Source organism: Acyrthosiphon pisum, chromosome X, assembly GCF_005508785.2.
Source record: "Acyrthosiphon pisum isolate AL4f chromosome X, pea_aphid_22Mar2018_4r6ur, whole genome shotgun sequence".
Classification (NCBI taxonomy): domain Eukaryota; kingdom Metazoa; phylum Arthropoda; class Insecta; order Hemiptera; family Aphididae; genus Acyrthosiphon; species Acyrthosiphon pisum.
The window spans coordinates 115,121,842-115,132,667 of record NC_042493.1 but is presented as its reverse complement, the minus strand read 5'-3'; the positions used below and the strand labels follow the sequence as shown (position 1 = coordinate 115,132,667).

Below are 10,826 nucleotides of genomic sequence, written 5' to 3'. Positions count from 1 at the left end.
ATAGGTAATGAAGTATTTTTATATTCCTGGACACCAATGCATATACTATCTGCAATATACATCTGTTTTGATAGAATAATAGTTATTTACCGGTAAGGGATTATTATCAATAACATGTAAATTGGAATTTTTATTATTTTGTTTTATGATAAGACTGAATAAGACACATGATAAAATTAAATCCTAATTATTGATATAGTTTTACAGATTTACAATTTCATAATTATTAATTGTTACTTATTACTAAGTACTATAATTATTCATAATAAATAGATAAAATATATATTGGAATTTAGAATTTGGAAACCAAAAATACTGAAAAATCTTCTACATCTTCTATAGGTGTTACATGACCAGATATGTCAAAAGGTTAACAATGACGAATCTCCATTTTTTGTTTTTTCATTTTTTTTTCTTTCTTCGGCTTTTGTTTTCTCGCAAAATTTTGATGCAGTAAGATATTCTTCAGCTAGGAAGGTACAAACAATAATAATTTTGGTCAGTTAAGATTTTTTTCTTATATTTTGTTACGTTAAGTTAAATTCATTAAATAAGCTATTTTTTGAGGTTTTCTGTTTTAATAAATTAAATAAAGAGGGACAGAGTGGCCGAGCCGACTAAGGCCTTTGTTGTGACGCTTACCGACGCCGGTTTGATCCCGGCTACAGGTGGCATTTTTCTTTGGGCAGTCATGGTGTCCAAAGAAAATGGCTGCCATCCCCCACTCGGGCATGGCAGATACTTACAGGTGCCCACCTAAAAACTCTGCCAAAAACAAACACTCACGTGATAAAAACTACCGTCCCATACCCTAACACCACAAGGATCAATAATAAAAAAAAAATGATATAAAGATAATGTGAAGTTACCAATGAACGTGAGCTAACCTAACCGAACATATTCTAATAATATTTTCGGTACTTTCCTATAAAATAACTGGGCACTTAGTCAAATATTTAAAATATTTATATGCAAAGTAAATAGGGTAATATAATAATAACTTAAACTAGTCTTAGATACTTTTATAAACGATGACGTGTATACTGCAATCGTTAAAGTTACTTGAAATTGTTTTTTTTTTTTGTATGCAATAGTTTATCATTGAACTATAATTAAACACAATGTTAAGGACCCCTGAAGATTATATAGATATATTTTTTTAACCTTCACTGATTCTAAACATTAAAGTAATAAAGTTCATATAGTTGTGTTTTTTATTATTTTAATAGTAACCCAACAATAATAACATTTAGTATAGGTACTAAGTTTCAATTTAAAAAACTTCCATAAAATTATACAACCCAAATTAGCATTCTTTCTAGTATTTTAGAAGACACCCAAGTGTAATTTATTATATGTTATTGTTGGTTGTAATTTTATTATTATTATTATTATTATTATTATTATTATTATTATTATTATGCTTAAACTCAGGGGCGTGCTCAGAAAATGTATGTGGGGGGGGGGGAGGGGGGTTCAAGTAAAATTGAAGGAGCTAATCTTTTACCTAACGACCATTTTCTTTTTTTTTTTTAATCAACAACAAATTCAATTATTTATAGATTTAAATATTATATTGCTAATATAGAAACTATTATATAGCTAATATACATATACATTCAAAAATTAAAGAACAAAATCTAGTTTTCTTGATTTTTTCCTCAATTAATTTAAAACTTCTTCTGCTGTTAGCGGAATTCCTTTATGAACAGCTAACATAACTAAGCCATTAAGTCGAGTCTAAAACCAAAAAAAAATGTTAAAAAAATTGATTTAAATTTTTATTTTAATATCCAGAAAATACCTCAGACATTGTGTTTCGTAGATAAGATTTAAATCTTTTGAGACAGTAAAAATTTCTCTCGAGAGTGGATGTTGAAACTGATAAAGTGCATAGTATTTTTAATATAAAATGTATATTAGGAAATATTTCTTTATCACACTGTCTCAACGCTTCTAAACAATTTTTTGGATATTTTACATGCTTATTAAGTTTGATATACCATATATATAGTTCAGCTTAAAGCTTTTATCTGTTAGCTTATCAGTATCGAGGTAAAATTCAACAAGTTCATCAAAGATTTCTGAATAAGTTCCAGAAAATAAACACTGAAAGCCTAAAAAACAAATTTATATTTTGAGTACCTACCTATTAAAAGTATATTAAAAGTATCGGCAACTGCAGGGCAGTGTACATATTCGAAATTTCGAAGCATTTAACGTGAGCACGCCCCTGCTTAAACTGAACTAACAAAACAGAAAAACAGAAAATTTGAAAGTTTACAGATAGGTACTATGAACTAGAGTAAAAAATGGTGGTCATTGGACCCCCCATATCTCATTTAGTTTGAGGGATGTTACGAACACCTGAATATTATAATATATATATATATATATTTTATTTTAATGTAATTTTTTATCGAATTTCATTGTAATTGTGAAAGGACAGAGTGTGTTGGACGACGCTGCGACGTGGGATCCACTGAATAAGGGTTTTGGTATGTGACACGGGGAAACGTCGTGACAACACACAAGGATAGTCAGTAGGTCATAGTATTACAATTGTTAGATCAACAATTTTGTAGCTATACTTATAAACTACCAATTCTATATTAAATAAAGACATTATTTTAGTATTCAATTGGTGTTAATTTAAATGTGTTGTGTAAAATCCATAATAACATAAATTACAGTGACTTGGTCATCTACTAGGTAGATGGTACTACGCAGTGTTTGGAAAGAACGTCGTTCATGAATGCTCGTTCATGCGTTCACGTCCATATTTAGTGAACGATACGTGAACTTAACTCGTCTTTTTCAAATAGAAAGTGAACGTGAACGACGTTTTGATATTTAATAAATATTGATTGATAATACTATTATGATATATAATATATTATGAATTATAAAAATAAATTACATGAAATTCCAATGGATACGCCTGGACATAAGACAACAGTAATATTATGATTTCCACGATTTTGTATTCATATTTAAACGATACATAAAAATTAAATAAATTAAATAAACGACGAAATGAACGCATTCATATTTTTATAAAACGTGAACGTGTTATTTTAAAAAAAATATGAAATTTAACGGGAACGAGTTCCTTTTTTAAGCACTAAACGTGACCGTGAACAAATTCATTTTTTTAGTGAACGTTCCAAACACTGGACTACGATACGTGTGAAATTGGCCCCCCCACGTTTTCCAATTTTCTCCAAACCTACGCCATTTTTTTGAAAATAATTTGAAAACATTTGAAAACCAGTTTTCAGAATTTGATAACTATTATTTTTAACGTGAGAAGATTTTTTGAGTTAGGGGGGGGGGCAAATTCACGCAGCCCTCCAAGTTGTCCAATCGACTCCAAAATTTCACCAATATTTTGAAAATAATTTGAAAACCTTTATTTAGCTAATAACATTTTTTTTTTTATTTGGGGGGGGGGGAATTAACGCAGCCCCCGATGTTTTCCGATCGACACCAAACCTTCTTAACTATTTTTAAAATAGTTTGAAACATTTGAAACCATTTTTTAGTATTAAAAACCATATGAAAAAAATATGAACTTGAACGTGAACGAACTCCTTTTTAGAAACTGAATGTGACCGCGAACGAATTAATTTTTTTAATGAACGTTCCAAACATTGTACTACGATGCGTATGAAGTTGACCCCCACCTTCACCAATTTTCTCCAAATCTACGCCATTTTTTTGAAAATAATTTGAAAACATTTGAAAACCAGTTTTCAGAATTTAAAAACTATTATTTTTTACCGTCAGAAGATTTTTTGAGTTGGAGGGGGGGTAAATTCACGCAGCCCCCCCAAGTTGTCCAGTCGACTCCAAAACTTCACCAATATTTTGAAAATTATTTGTAAACCAGTTTTCAGAATTTGGAAACCACCTGCATGAAGTTGGTACACCGACTTTGTCATATCATCCCACAACTAATACCATATTTTTGCATAATAATTGCAACACATTTTTTATATTAGGTTACACGGTTATCAATTTTTTATGAAATATAGATTTTTATCAATCTTCATACGCATGGTACTACGACACGTACTGTGCGTTAAAACGGTTACCTACAATCATAATTTATTCCTGACAAATCTTTTTAGAGCAGGAATTTCCACTATAATATATTTAACATTGAAGGGGGTTTCTGGTATCAAAAGTTAATCTAGTTTATATATTACTGTTTAAAAATGGTTTAATTATATTTTTATTAGCAATTCAAATAACATAAGTCAGTGGGAAAAATGTGAACATTTTAGCAATACTAGTTTTAGACCATAAATTAATATCAGACTATAACTTCAATATAAAATTATACTATATCATAATTGTATTATTTAACTCAAAATTAATAAATATTATAATAAATTATTTTGCACAAGAATACTCACAATACTTCATTTCGTGTATACTCTGTGACAGTTCCTCATAGAATTGTGTTTTAAGATCTAAACAAAGAATTGTTTAAATTAAAATGTTGTTGTACTCTGACGAGTGACAGTGGTGAAATTTGAACACCTTATGCTTATAATAATTATGCTTCTTCAACTAGTGGGTAAATAATCATGATTTTTTTATAAATTATCTTCACTCTACTCAGGGTAAATGGTAATTTACCACAAGTGTAATATAACATGCTGTCTATTATAATATGGTTTCATCAAAATTAAGAAAAAAGTGAAAAGAATTTAGTTGTGCATCGTTCAAACAGAGAAGAAAATGCTACTATAAGATATGGGCTCTATTGAAAAGTATTGTTTATTATAACATTTTAATTGTATTAATTGTATTTTACATTTAATTCAATTTAATGTTGTACAAATAAATATGTGCTTATAATATAAGAAATGTATTTATTCAATTATTTTAAATACTGAGCAAAGAGAATAAATGTATTTACAATGAACTGTGTTTTTTTTTCTGTTAGTTATCAATATTTGGTGTAATCGCCATAATAAAAATGCACCAGTTTTTGAAATCCGCTTCTATTCTGATAGAAAAGTGAATCTATTCGAAACACAAACTAGAAAGAAACCATGTTTTGATGACGATTGTAGAGACATTACAGAAAAACAAACTAAAGCTAGACAAGAAATGATTCAGAACCCAACGCCTGAAAATGTGGAAAAATATCAGGAACTTAGAAAAATAGCAAGTAAGAAAATAAGAAGAGTAAAGAGAGAGTATGAAAAAAAAAATAAAAAATATAGAAGAATACAGGAGGAATCTACGGCTATTTTTCGGGAGGGTTTTAAAGCCAAAACCTGCATAATTAAAGATTTGAAAAAATGTATATCAAAGATTTGGCTATTGATCAAAGAAATATGGGTAAGGGAAAAAGTCCAAAATTTCTAGAAAACAGCGATCATTTGCCCGATCTATAAAAAAGAAGACCCGATGGAAACATCAAATTATAGAAGAATCTCACTTTTAGACACCTGCTAAAAAGTTCTGTCGATATCAATGCTGGTAAGGCTGGAAGTTTATGCTAACGACATAATTGGGGACTACCAAAGCGGCTTTACGAGAGGGAAATCTACAACATAACCCATTTTTAGTGTCAGACAATTGTTAGAAATGTACTATGAGTATGGTAGAGAAGTGCATCTTTGCTTCGTGGACTTTAAACAGGCATACGACAGTATTATAAGGAGAAAACTATGGGCAGTACTGGAAGAATTTGGTATACCAACCAAACTAATCCAGCTGATAAAAGAGTGCAATACCGGGACAAAATGAAGAGTAAAATTTGCAAATAAACTGTCAGAAGGTAGGACTGGCCTAAGTTAAGGAGATGCGCTTTCTCCAGAACTTTTCAATTTGGCTTTAGAAAAAGTAATTAGATCTCTCACTGCTAGGCGAAATATGGAAATTCTGGGACAGAACACTATCTTAGCACGGGCAGTTCACTTTGAATAAAATTGTTTCTCTCTATTGTTATATACTATACTATACTATACTTAAGTTTAATGTATGTTATATTTACCCTAATTTTTATTGCCGTATGATGTTTATTTAAAAATTAAAATACAATAATAATTTAAATTTAAGTTACTGTCATATCGTTTATTATATAATATTTTAATAAATAAAAATTATTTATTAATATGTATAATATATTTATTCGATACACACATAAAAATGATACATACTAATATAAACGCTAACGTCATATTCAATGAATATTACAAAATTTAAATATGTTTACAATATTTTAGTTGTAAAGTTTATTGTACCTTCTAATTATTTCTACAGATTTGGTTTTATTTTATTATTGGAATAAACACCAATTGGCGTTTTCAATAATAATAGGCATTCATCATCACCCACAATAACTATTTTTTCAAAATTACGACCTAATGGCACAACGATATTACAAGCTCTTGGACCCGCGACAACCGAACCGGACCTTAACTACAACTTTTGAAAGAGCCCTAAATTTTAAATGTATAATTTTAAAAGTTTAAAATAAACTTTTTTAATAAAAAGTACATCAATAATTTTTAGATTTGTTGTAGTTTATATGGATTCAGATAGCACATTTTGGAATAATAAAACAGCACTTAATGTAAGGATAAGTTAAATAAAGGTTATTAAACACCTATATTAAAATAAAATTGAATATATTTTTTGGGTTATTTATATTAGAATAGTAAACCTTGGGTGAACTGAAGTATTAAAATCATATTACACTAAATACCTACAATATATTGATTATTAATGAATTAGAATTTTGAAAAAAATCAATATAACTAAATTGCACAACTAGAACAATTTCCGTGACTATTATATAATATATATGCAAGTATTACGATTCATAAAATTATAAATAGTAATTTAATTATCTTTCAATTGTGAATTATAATGAAAACTTTTTTAAAAATTTTAACTAGAAAATGTACGTAAATATAATTACCTTCCCAATTAGCAAGGACTTCTAAAACAAAACAAAAAAAATAGAGTATTAATGCAGTAGATTAGGTAAGATTAGATTTATACTATCTATAATTATTATAATATACTAATTTTTAACATAATTCCAGGGACTTACTGACTCTATCTTGTTGATGTTCTAAACCTACAAAATAAAATAAGATAGGTACCTAGTTTTAATATTATAAATACATATTTTTAAAGTTTCCTTTATAACACGTTAAAACTCACACGAATATATTTTTCTCTGCTAAGTGAAAACTAAAAACGGGCTTTGTACTTAGTTTAGTTCCTTCAGAGTAGGTATGTAAAGGGGCAAAGATTTGCGAAACTATTATTTCTTTAAGGACATTTTTTATAAAACATTCGAAAACGGACTTACATAGCTACATAAAATCATGATTATAATAAATAATGATAATATTTTCTTAATACATGAATAATATAGATATAGAAATATTATTATTACATTATATTTCAACACCTTTATTTTCTTAAATTACTAGAGTAGGGTACATTGCAATGTCCTAGTGGTACAAATATAATTGCATAAGTTACGAGCTTGTGATGAATTTCGTAAGGTTGATACAAAATAATGTTTTTATATTAGCATGTCTTGAATATACTCATAAATTAAATCTATCACTGATAGATTATTATATCTTGGGACTTTGTACTGTTACATACCTATGTACATAGATATCAGGTAATGCATATTTGGTTATTTACCATAGTTCATTTTAACTCTGCGATTTGGTTAGGTGATAGCTTACTGAATTTAAAATATTTTATTTTTAAATTTTAAATTCTACTCTTCTAGAAATATTTTAATTAAATTATGAACAATATATTTTTTTAAAACGTATTTGGTTACAACAGATTAGAAATGATTATTGATTAAACACAGAAAATATCGATATTCAATGACTTATGAACCAAGGTTTTCGAAAACAATGAATACACTAATAGTTATAAATCAGTTATAAAATGTAAGCATTATACTATCGGTTAATGAATAACTTAGCGATTGGATCCGCGTTGGCTATAATTTATTAATTATTTATTAGTATTTGATAAAATAAAATACTAACCAACATTAAAAAGGCTCTATTGTATATGTATGACTATAAATATTTAGATAATATAATATACAATTTTAAAATCCTATAGTAGATATGACAATATTTTTAAAAAAAAGGTTTTATTTGTGTTTTTCGCTTTGAAAATACTTTTTTTTTAACTATTTATTTTCTACAAAATCTGAAATCAGTGAAATCTATTGATGTTTAATCAGTGAAACAAAATTTATTTTCATAAATCGATAAGAGTTAAATTAAAAGCATAATAATGTTCTTACCGAGATTGTATAATTTAATGGCATTTTTGTACATATTTTTCACTATAAATACATAATACACGTATTATATTTTAATGATTTATTCATTTTTATTGACGTGTGTGAAGTTAGCACCCCACTTAACCAAAAAAACTTAACTTTTACAAAAATATTTGTAACCCAATTTCATTAATTTGTAACTTATATTGTAACTAACTTTTTAAAAATTGAACTTGAAGTTGACGGATGCAAGGAAGGGGGAAAGTAAACACCACAAATTATAAAGGAAAGAGATCCAACGTGAAAGCGCCCAAACAACTGCTCAAGGTTTTGGTTAAAACAATAAACATATAGTTAAAGGAAACAACATTACATCAAACATTAGAAAGTTTTGTGCGTAGCTCTCTGCAGTTCTCGTAGTAGCCAGAAACTTTTAAGTCTAGTAGGTGCTTTGAGTGTTGGACTTTGGACCTGGTCGGCGCTGAGGAGGTTCTCCGTTTTTGACCCCAAGATCACTTTTGGAACACCATTCACATACTTGACACATATCCCAGATTCACCATTAGAAGTCCGAAGATCAAGTACCGTGTAGCAAGATTTTAGCTGCTTCCGTTGAAGTAGGGTTTTATCTTTAATAATACGAAAACCTTGAGGAAATGATACTCCTATTTTCGGTTAGCCTCATTAAAGGAGGTAACTAGGTTGGAAGCATCATTTTTAGATTAAAAAATAATCTTAAGACGGGGCGTACATTATCAGAATTGGCTTTACCAAGTCGAATATATTTACAGTCCCTTAACGGCACATTGATATTATCACTGAGCAGTTCCTGCAAAGAAACTTTATCCTCTTTGGCCCTCTGAGAAATAGGAGAAGACTCAGACTCAGGGACACCATAGACCATAGTGTTGACAGAACACCGTTCACGCTCATAAGTCTCTTGCAAATTTGAGTGACAGTTGTTTTCGCAATAGCAGAATTTGACCCTGACTCGAGGGACGCTACCCTGTCGTTAAGCAAATCAACTTCAATAAGTAACACTGAATGTTTAGCTTTTGGATCCACAACTAGACGCGAAAATTGTTTAAGATCATTTTTCAATTCTTTAAGTTGAGACGCTTGGGCAGCAGCTTGTGATTTAGAGGACACATAGTCACCACAAAAAGAGAGTATAGTAGACATTACATCATCTAAGGAGATAGTGCTGGTAACTGATGCATTAGAAGAGGTTGTTCTAGGGCAGTTACGAAGGTTAATAGTGGGTGATATTTGAGCAGTATTAACGGTAGTTTTACCAGACGACTTGACAAAGTGTACAGTAGTGCTCAATGTAGCGATGGTTATAAAAGTATACCAGCGTTAAAGTCTCTCGTAGACTGTGTGGAGAGGTACAGTAGATCTATATGTGGCAAACGACGTCACCTACCAGTAAAGTCTCTAGATAACAGCTGATGGCGGAAGTTAGGAACGAAGGCACGATGATAACAACAAACCAATTTTCAGTACTCGCGTGAAAGTTGGCCCAAAATAAATCGAAAAGAACTGATCAAAAACTGCAATGGGTGAGTTGTATCGACTTTCAAAGCACAAGCAGCGAGCACAGAACGATTTTAAGTACAAGAGAATGAGAAGAGCACACAATTAGATTTAAAAATACAAGTAAGCTGGAGACTAAAAGTACGAGATTATGTTATCACGAATAATAGTAATTTATTTATCATAAAACGTATATAATATATTATGAACTATAATGAGTTAATTACTAAATTAAGTGCTGAGTTCTCTACACTAACTTTCATTTCCGAAACGGAAAAACATTTTTTTTAAGAAATATCCGGAAATTTTTACCCTGGAATATTGACTTCCAATGCAATAAAATATTAACCTAAATGTTCATCAACGAATTTTTATCATTTTTAGTATTAATGTTATTGGTTTTTTCGAAACAATATAGTATACGAAACGTTCATATATTTTGATGCAATAATCATTACATACCACCAGTATTGAGGCTTGTTAGGATGCATCAGAGTTATGGAATAAAATAATAGATCCAAAGTTAGTTGGATCCGGATTTTTTTCGATAAATATTACAATAAACTAACGTTTTTCCTTTCCATATTAATAGACTGTTGCCTATTTTAACCACAGGTATGGTTAAAAATGTTTTTTTGATAAAAAAAATATTAATTTTAATACTTTTTCTAACTATGATATTCTTTGATAATATAAAATAAATCTCAAAAATAAATATATTGGCAGCATCAAATTACTAATACAATATCTGGAAATGTTTGCCCTGGAATATTGACCATATTGATCTCGAAACAATATAGTATATGCAACGTACATATATTTTGATGCAATAATGATTACACGCCACCAGTATTGGGGCTTTTTATGGATGCATCCGAGTTAAGGAATAAAATAATAGCGTCTAAATTAGTCGCGTATTGATTTTTTCGGAAAATACTACAATTAACTAACGTTTATACGTAGCCACTTAGGGTTGACTGTTACCTATTTT

The 10,826-nt window shown here is 29.3% G+C and overlaps 1 long non-coding RNA gene across 1 annotated transcript; it reads right to left on the bottom strand.

Annotated features, from left to right (window-relative positions):
- Nucleotides 1-404: 404 nt before the first annotated feature.
- LOC103308260 lies at nt 405-7,417 on the bottom strand. Its single transcript, XR_510378.3, has 4 exons — nt 7,082-7,417; nt 6,947-6,967; nt 4,422-4,478; nt 405-469 (listed from the first exon to the last, which is right to left on the bottom strand). It is a non-coding gene; the product is annotated as an uncharacterized LOC103308260 (long non-coding RNA).
- Nucleotides 7,418-10,826: the final 3,409 nt, after the last annotated feature.